This window comes from Symphalangus syndactylus, chromosome 12 (assembly GCF_028878055.3).
Source record: "Symphalangus syndactylus isolate Jambi chromosome 12, NHGRI_mSymSyn1-v2.1_pri, whole genome shotgun sequence".
In the NCBI taxonomy this organism is placed as follows: Eukaryota; Metazoa; Chordata; class Mammalia; order Primates; family Hylobatidae; genus Symphalangus; species Symphalangus syndactylus.
Genome location: NC_072441.2, coordinates 43,417,908 through 43,427,635, shown reverse-complemented (window position 1 = coordinate 43,427,635; position 9,728 = coordinate 43,417,908). Strand labels below are relative to the sequence as shown.

The 9,728-nt window shown below is 41.3% G+C and overlaps 1 non-coding gene across 1 annotated transcript; it reads left to right on the top strand.

Annotated features, from left to right (window-relative positions):
- The first annotated feature begins 7,775 nt into the window (after positions 1-7,775).
- On the top strand, positions 7,776-7,882 carry LOC134735048 (small nucleolar RNA U13). Its single transcript, XR_010117909.1, has one exon. It is a non-coding gene; the product is annotated as a small nucleolar RNA U13 (small nucleolar RNA).
- Positions 7,883-9,728: the final 1,846 nt, after the last annotated feature.

Below are 9,728 nucleotides of genomic sequence, written 5' to 3'. Positions count from 1 at the left end.
CTATTAACAGATGAATGGATAAACAAAATGTGGCTTGTGTACACACACACACACACACACACACACACACACACTAGTATTATTCAGCCATAAAAAGGAATAAAATTTTGATACATGCTACAACATGGATGAAACTTGAAAGCATGTTTGGGAAACAAGTCAGACACAGAAGGACGTATATTGTATGATTTCACGTATATGAAGTACCTAGAACAGGCAAATTAACAGAAACAGAAAGTGGAATGGTGGTTACCAGGGGCTGGGGGTAGGAGGATGGAGGAGTTATTATTTAATGTGTAGTTTTTGTAGGGCTGATGAAAAACTTTTAAGTTTAGATAGTGGTGATGGTTATACAACACTGTGGATGTATTTATTGCCACTTAAGTGCACACTTAAGAATGGCTAAAATGATAAATACTACGCATATTTTCCCACAGCAAAAGACCAACTACACTTAAGAATGGCTAAAATGATAAACACTATGCATATTTTCCCACAACAAAAGACCAACTATAGGTATAAAACAGTAGTTTTTCAGTATTCATTCATTCAACACATGCTTATTGGATGCCAGCTGAAAACGAGACCTTGTGTTAGGCACTGATGGAAAGAAAGATGAATCAGACATACTGTATTAGTTTCCTATTGCTGCTGTAAAAAAGTACCATAATCTTATTGGCTTAATACGACACAAATTTATTATCTTACAGTTCTATGGGTGAGAAGTTCAAAATGGGTCTCACTGGGCTAAAATAAAGATATGGCAAGGCCGGGTTCCTTCTAGGGGCTCTGTGGGAGAATCTGTTTCCAGGCCTTTTCCAGCTTTGTGGGGCTGCCCCTGTTCCTTGGCTCACGGCCCCCCACCACCCTCATGGAGCAACAATTGCATCATTTCAACCCTGCTTCCATGATTGCATCTCCTCTGGCTCAGATTGTCCTGCCTTCTTTCCTTTATAAGGACCCTTGTAGTTACCCTGGGCCCTCCTAGATGATCTAGGATAATCTCTCCATCTCTACAGAAGATTAGCAACTTTCATTTCATCTGCAGCTTTAATTCCTCCTTTCCATGTAACCTAACATATTCACAGATTCCAAGGATTAGGACGTGGTTGTCTTTGGGGGCCATTACCTTGCTTACCACACAGATCTTCCTGATTTTGAAGATCAGTAGGAGAGATATGACAAAAGGTCATGAGTGCTGCTGCTGCTGTGCTCTGAGATTTCAGGGTGAGAAAGATTGTTCCAGCTGAGAGAATCAAGAAACTTTTCTCAGAGACTATATAGACTATATAGAAACCAGTCAAAAAATATATACAAGGGTACCCATTATGCCAAGGACTTTCTGAATGTTTTGTGGCATATGTGAGCTACATTTCACATTCAATGGCGACAGGATCATTAGAAAGCAGCAGATTAGCAGGGCATGGTGGCTCATGCCTGTAATCCCAGCACTTTGGGAGGTCGAGGCAGGCAGATCGCCTGACCTCAGGAGTTCGAGACAACCCTGGGCCACATGGTAAAACCCTGTCTCTACTAAAATACAAAAAATCAGCCGGGTGTGGTGGCACGCACCTGTAGTCCCAGCTATTTGGGAGGCTAAGGCAGGGAGAATAACTTGAGCCCAGGAGGTGGAGGTTGCAGTGAGCAGAGATCATGCCGCTGTGCTCCAGCTTGGGCTACAGAGTGATTGATACTTCATTTAAAAAAAAAAAAAAGAAAGAAAGAAAGCAGCAGCAGATTAGTCAATGCCAGAGAGTGATCTACAGTGGCTGCACAGTGGCATAATTCCATGGGTCAGTTTAGGGATAGGACAGCTATGCTGTTGTTGCTTGACAGGCAAGGGTGCCAGGACCATATTTCCCAGTATCATACACAGGAGAACCTTACATACATGGTACCTGCTGGCAAACCAGAAATCCAGAGAAATGTGAATTCTGGCACTAGCATTGAAAATGTAATCTACCTACAAATGGCAGCCTGGCCTTGTGCTTCTCTTACACGCGAAGTGGTTACAATGCAGATTGCTTACCAGTGTTTGCATTTGTACTGCATTATCCAAGTAGTGACCTCACCAGCATTTTCATATAGATGGCTGCTGATAAACAGCAGTAAGATATATCTTCTGATGTAAGTTTTTTGTATGACGCCTTTGTACGCTCAATAGCACCAAAAAGCACTTTCACCCCACAGGAGATGGACTGGGAAATACTGCACTCCAGGTGCAGAAGCAGTGCGTCTGCACCTCTAATCCATGGCATTACCAAACAGCTCCATTAAGCATCCAAGACATCCAGCAGTGGCCACTACCATTTCCCTCCCCGACCGGCATGATTTGGTTTTGTCATCCATGTTAGTAATTGAATAAGTATGTGCTTAATAAATGTTTAATAAATGCATAAAATAGGAATAAACCAATAACTTCGAGTATCTGAAATTCTTAACCTATGCCAACGTTGTGGTTCTGAGGGATCATACCTACCTGATTATATGCATTTCCTGCAATAATGGCCTCATCATCTGCACACATCTTTGCTTAGCCAATTGCATAGGTTTGCTCTCAGCCTATGTCAACTCTAACTAGAAAAACACACTTATGGATGCTAGAAAAAATCTTTTTAAGGGTGGTTTTATATGAACAAGAAATATATTTCATTAGAATGTGGGCCTTGGTTAAAGGAAAACATTGCAGACATGCAAACCCTGCTTGTCTCTTATCTCTAAGGCTGTATCTAAGCCACAGGTGAAGCTGGTTTCCTAGAGCCCAGGAGTTTGTATTTCTTTCTCTCCTTCTCTACTCAGTGACATCAAGAACTAATAAAACCTTTTTCAGTTGTGTGATTCCAGGTCCACAAGGCCCAAACTGTTTCATTTAGTGTTTTCCCTGAGAGAATGTCCAGGAGAATTTCTAGTAGACTTCTGGACATTGGTCAAAGATGTCACCCCAGACCCATGATTCCCTTGTAAATGGTACACATTCAAGAATATGTAAAAGTCCTTAAGAAATTAGGTGCCCCTATTTTTGGTAAGCCTTGCATAACATTTTCTGACTCTCTTTCTCTTTTCCTTCCTTCTTTCCATATATTTATTAATTCAACAAATACCACTGAGCATCTATGATATGCAAGAGACTGATTAGGAACTGAGGATTCAGCTGAGAATATTAAGAAGGTCTTTGCCTCCATGGAGTTTACATTCTAGTGAGAAGGTCAGGTAATGAACAAGCAGACAAATTAATTACTTCAGCCTATAAGCACCAAGAAGATAGTACACAGAGTGCTGTGATGGAGAATAACACGGGGAAAGCATGTTATTTTCATGCACCAAAACACGTATACCTGGACAACCATCTGCAGGTGTGTGAATAACACTGAGCTAGTCTTTTGGGAGCAGCCGCCAAAGGAGAAAGCTTGGGTCAGTCTTCCTGGTGAAGGAGGAAAAAGAAAACTGAAAATGCCAGGGCAGTTTATCCTGTGAAGAATTCAGAGAGAAATGAGAATTTTTGAGGTTCTCTAAGGTCCACGAGGGCACGGACATCCATCTTGCTCATCATGGTATGTCCAGTGCATAGCCCTGTGCTGGCACACAGAAAAAGTTCCCAAAGCAGTAACAAATGAAAAACCCAACAGTCCTGAAAAGCATACATTAATGGGATTGCTTCTTTCTTTTGTCTTAGGTAGAAGAAAATCCCACAGTATTCTGAGTGATAAGTCTTGATGCCCAGACCCCTTTCCAAATATAGCAGACTGTGATGGCTCTGGGCATGCTCTTAGTAAGGCCTTTAGTAAGGAATGGCAACAGGCTCAGGGATGCAAGGACAATCTTCCTCACAGCGTCTTCCAGGAGGCCAAACCACCGGTGTATACTCCTTAGAAATATCAAGACATTGGTGCTGGCTGATTGCTGATTGGGTGTTTGGGAAAGGATTATCTCTTGGGTTCAGATTGCTGTTTACCAGAAGAAAATGAACACTCTTGATCCATCCCACAAAGGGTTCATTAGGAAAATACATAGCCCTATTATAGCATTTACTGTCTTGTAATTTATTTGTGCACACATCAGTCTCTTGCTCCAACAGACCATAAACTTCTTCTGTGACAGCTTTAAAATATGATGGGCAGAAGAGACTAAGTCTTGTCTTGAAGCTGCATTTTCATAATAAGCATATGTCTTGAAATTATAGGTCTTAGATCAATAAAGATAGCTTTTTTTTTTTTTTTTAAAGACAGAGTCTTGCTCTGTCACCCAGGATGGAGTGCAGTGGTGCAATCTTGGCTCACTACAGCCTCTGCCTCCCAGACTCAAGCCATCCTCCCACCTCGCTTCCCAAGTAGCCGGGACTTCAGGCATGCGCCAGCACACTAGGCTAGTTTTAATTATTTGTAGAGGTGAAGTCTTACTATACTGTGCAGGCTGGTCTCCAATTCCTGAGCTCAAGTGATCTTCCCACCTCGGCCTCCCAAAGTGCTGGAATTACAGGTGTGAGCCACCATGCCAACGCAGCGTTTTAATTTTTTCACAAGATTTCTCACTTTTTATTATTTTCATCTTCATCATGTTACCTGAGTGGCTTTGGGGTAACTGCTGAAGATTATGGTCAGGCTACCCGCCTCTCTGGATTACTCCCTCAACGTGAATGTCCCCCTCTCCAACCCCTTTCTTGTTGATCTTTTAAATCCCCGATGTTTAGCACTGTAGCTTAGTAAGTGATTGTCGCATTGAGTATAAACACTAATAATAAAGAAATAATTTAAAAAGCACAGAATATAGGTGTTAATCTTATCTTCCAATACTTGTATTTTGAATGTACAACAAGCTGCAACAGGGTAATCATGCTTAATTCAAAAATTCTTTTTTTTTTTTTTTTTAAGACGGAGTCTCGCTCTTGTTGCTCAGGCTGGAGTGCAGGGGCGTGATCTCAGCTCACTGCAACCTCTGTCTCCAGGGTTCAAGCGATTCTCGTTCCTCAGCCTCCTGAGCAGCTGGGACTACAGGCACATACCACCATGCCTGGCTAATTTTTGTATTTTTAGTAGAGACGGAGTTTCACCATGTTGGCCAGGCTGGTCTCAAACTCCTGACCTCAGGTGGTCCACCTGCCTCAGCCTCCCAAAGTGCTGGAATTACAGGTGTGAGCCACCACGCCTGGCCAAAAATTCCTTTTATTTTTTTGCCATGGAAAAACCCTCGTTTATTTGATTAAACAAAAATAAAATAAGCTGCATAGGAACAATTTTCTCTCCCAAATGGGGTCTATGGCAGCCACAGGGGAGACACTAGGGAGGCATATTGTCCTAGAATAGTGCATTTAAAGTCCACTTCATTTGTGTGAACTGGAAAGATCTCTTAAAAGTGGGCTGCAGTCAGACATTTATAACTGCTGTTCCTGTCCTTCCTCTCCCAACCAAACTGCTTTGACCCCAAAGCCTCCAAAACCTTCTGTAGAGACAAGTACAAGCGGTGGAGACTAAAGAGCCCCTGGAGATAAATAAACTGTCATTTCACCAGGACCACTCGTGAAATCCCCATAAGCTTTCCTTCCCCGGGATACGGCGTTAGAGAAAGGATCTGGGCTTAAATGATTATCGCTGGGCTCCTGCCAAGAGAGGATATCATATTCCTGGCTTAATAAAAAAAAAAAAAGAAAATGTAAGTTGAATCTAAATGAAATATAATTAAATTCCCTTTTTATCCAAGTGATTTAGATGGGCAAAGGATAGGGGCTCTGCTAAGAACAAATTAAATGAACCCTCTGACACATCACAGTGGCTTTTAGGGCAGCATTGGGCGTGGGCTCTTGAACGGGGAGGTAAGGGCACTCCCCCAACCCCTAAGGCATATATGAGAACACACAATGGGAGAGGGAGGTGAGGTGAGCTAAAGCCTTACCCTACTGATGTTCCTGTCTGTTGTAAACAGTGAGGAGTCACAGAAGAAGGTTCTTGAGTAGGGGTCTTGGATATGACCAAAGTAGAACTTAGGAAGCTAACCTTGTCACATCTCAGTAAATACTTGTTGGGCTAATGAATGAATGATTCAGAGTAATATCAAGACAGAGACCTGAATCTGGCCACTTAGGAATATGGATTTCACTAAGCCCAGTGAAAAATGATCAGAAAGTGATATCAGATCAATATCATTATTAAAGTTTTAAGTTATTTATGGCTTTCTAATAGGTTCTTCTTAATGTAACAAAAGTGTTGAACAAATGTGACACGTGGAATGTGATAAAAACACAACTTGACTTTTGTTCTTATTGGTCCTATAAAGTTTATTTTGTATGGTAATCTTTTCCTGCCTTGGATGAATACAGTTCACCCCAAGGTACTTTACAGTCTGTCCTGTGGTCATTTTAAGTCACAAACACGGCCCAATACACACATTAGAATACTGAGCCCTGGAAAAATAGAAAACCTTGAATTTTATTTAATGTTGAATTGTATCCCTTTCTTGGGCAGCCCCAGTATGAGCTGGCTGCCTGCAGTGAGAGAGGAAGGCTTGATCCTTCATTTCTCTTTTCCTGCTCCTCTTCCTCATTTGGCTTGCCCCTAGGGTTGGGACATATGGAGAGGAATCAAAAATAGTAGAAGGGAATTTTCTTACTCAGCTCTATCTGCCATAATTTGGCTTTGTGCTGAGTGTGGCTGACGTTTAAAGCTGATATTCTCTCGAGCACTCTTTTTGGGGGTGCCCCCTCTGTGGTATCTCTGGAGCTGTGTTTATGCCCCTTCTTCTGCTGACAGCTCCCCACTTTAGAGGATCTACCCCCACACACTACGAAGTCCCATTGCCCCTTCTAGGAGGTCCTTTCTGATAGAGCCTAACACAGCCTCAGCATTGCTGGTCCTCTATCCTGTCCTTCCACTGCAGGGGCTTGGGGTTGCAGGAATTTCCCAGAGGTAGCAGCTACTTGCTTCGGCTTCATCATCCTCAACACAACTGGCCAGCTTCTCTCTTACTCTGCACATTTTCTGGGGCAGAAATCAGCCCTCAGCTCACTGTCTTTCAAACTTCAGGTGACACATATTAGACTCTCAGAAAGGCCGTGTTGAAGGCCCTCAAAACTTGAGGGAGGTTCAGGTGTCCCCTCACCCCTTATTTCCTCTTGAGATACAGGACTTCAGGCTTGCAGCAAAAACTTTTCCAAAAAATCCTTCTCACTAGAATCTTTCTTCTTTCTTCTTACTTTCCAAAAAATCTTTTCTATTCTTGAAGAGAGAAAGAAGCCCTTGGATAAATGACCTTAAATTTTGAAACCAAACCCAAGGGTTTGTTTTGTTTTAGATTACTCTTACGGTGTTCTGTCCCATGCACACATTGGTACCTGAGAGCTACAATGTCAGTCCCTCTGGAGAAACTGAGGTGAGAAGCGTTCTATTTTAACATTCGGTTATGTTCACTTAACAAGCCATGTAGGGCATTCAATAAAGTAGCTTCAATTCTTCTCAGTTAATATTCTTGCCCTTTTAAAGCCTGACGTCGAAAGTACTTCCAAAGTAACCAGATTGGTAAATATCATTTGGAGCCTTGACTGATTGTGGCTGTTGCCTGATCACCAGGGGTAGTTATGCGTTGTGTAGGAGCTTACACAGTTTGGCAGAGGCTTTCTTTAAGAAAAAGAATGCAAAGTTAGGAATAAAAAATTGGTTGTGTAGAAAATAGAAAAAAGAAAAAAGAAATAAAAAATTAAAACAAAAACAAAGATAAAAAATTGGGTATGTAAACAACTATTTACTTGGAATGAGAAAAATCCACAAATTACAAATTTTAAAATGCTAATCCTTTTGTAGTTCATAAATGTGACGATTGGCTTCCCACATGTGAGGTGTGTGAGACGTGCTTCCTTCAAACCCTGTTACAACATCCGCACATACCCTGTCTGTCATGGAAGAAACAAATTTAAAAAGAATAAAATGTTGACAAATATACCACAATCATCAAAAGTCTAGGACAAATTATGTAATTCTTTTATTAATGAATTACCTTATATATACCTTTATCATTCTTTTGAATTTTAATGTAATCAATAATTCTGAATAAATACACAAAGCTACATGAAATTAAGGTATATAGCAGAGTAAGTAAATTGGATTTTAAACATCATTGCATTAAGCTACTTACTTGTCATTATTCTTATACTATGGACATGGACTTATTTTATAAATATGTGTGGTGATTTTATCATTGGAATGTTTCTTTAGGTTGTTGTGATTCATTGATGAATGCTTTTTCATTCTCTTTTGTCTAAAGCTGCTCTTTGTCTTCAGGATGCAATGTGATCCAACATGTTGGGATGTATAACATACATGACTAAACAAACAGGCACAGTCACTGTGAACCTGGCACTAGTCTGTGTCCTACAATCACAGGATTTCTGAAAAATTCTATTTTGTGTGATATGCCTCAAAAAATAAAAAATATTGGATGTATAATTGCATACACTGCTTATCATGTATATTCTCAACAGGACAGAACTTCCATTTTGACCAGGTGTCTTTGAGAATTAAATCCTCTGCTCAGACTTTTACATAACTGAAGATTGGCAGAATTTTCCACAGGCTAGCTTCTGGCTTCATACTTTTGAAAACTTTGTCTACGTGATTACCTACAGACTTCCAATGCCAAGTGCAATAGGTTACATTCAAATCACAATATCACCTCTAGCATTGCACCTGTCTGTCAGATATTGGTTGAGTAGCAACGGAGCATTGGAAATATTGCTGGAAGCCATTCCTGCACCACGATAGCTAACAATAACTTAGATATGGAAGTGAACCACATAAAAATAACCTTCTTAACCCAAACTCTATGCCTCTTCAAGTCAGCTTCTCCTTAGCTGAATCCAATCACCCCTTGCCTCTTTAAGATCACCCTTGGCCAGGCGCGGTGGCTCATGCCTGTAATCCCAACACTTTGGAGGGCCAAGGCAGGTGGATCACCTGAGGTCAGGAGTTTGAAAACAGCATGGCCAACATGGGGAAACCCCATTTCTACTAAAAATACACACAAAAAATTAACTGGGAGTGGTGGTGGCGCCTGTAATTCCAGCTACTTGGGAGGCTGAGGCAGGAGAATCGCTTGAACCCTGGAGGCGGAGGTTGCTGTGAGCTGAGATCATGCCACTGCACTCCAGCTTGGGTGACAGAGCGAGACTCCGTCTCCAAAACAAACAAACAAAAAGACGACCCTATAGAAGAGCAAGTGTAACAGAGGGTAAGCTGGAGAGGAAAGAGACAGAGGTCTTAACCGATTTTAGTTAACATAGCTCACAAGTTTTACAAAAGCTTATGACTATGGGAACACATTGCTCGGGCCCCAAGCATGAAAAGGGCTCATGCAAGGGAGGGGGCCTAGAACTTCATTAACATCATAGTAATTTGCCTTGCCAACCAGGAATGAGCCCTGCTTGGATGGACCAAGTGTATTTACATTTACAGAATTGGCACACTGGTGTGCTTGTGGGCAAATGCAGGTTAATATGTGTTACTGTCAGAGTTTAGCAGTTGATCAACCTCCAACAGGAGTCAGCAACTGTGTAGAATTTCCCTGAGTTTTAAATGTATGTCTTAGCCCTAAAGGCCTTTGGAAAGTTATTGGTCTTATTAGTGAGTTCATATGCCATTGAAAGATATTTGACTAGAAAATGACATTTTAGTGAACGGGTAAAGAAGAGACTTACAAAAGACCACGAAGACACTGGGAAAATTAAAGAGAGCACAGTAAGATGTCTT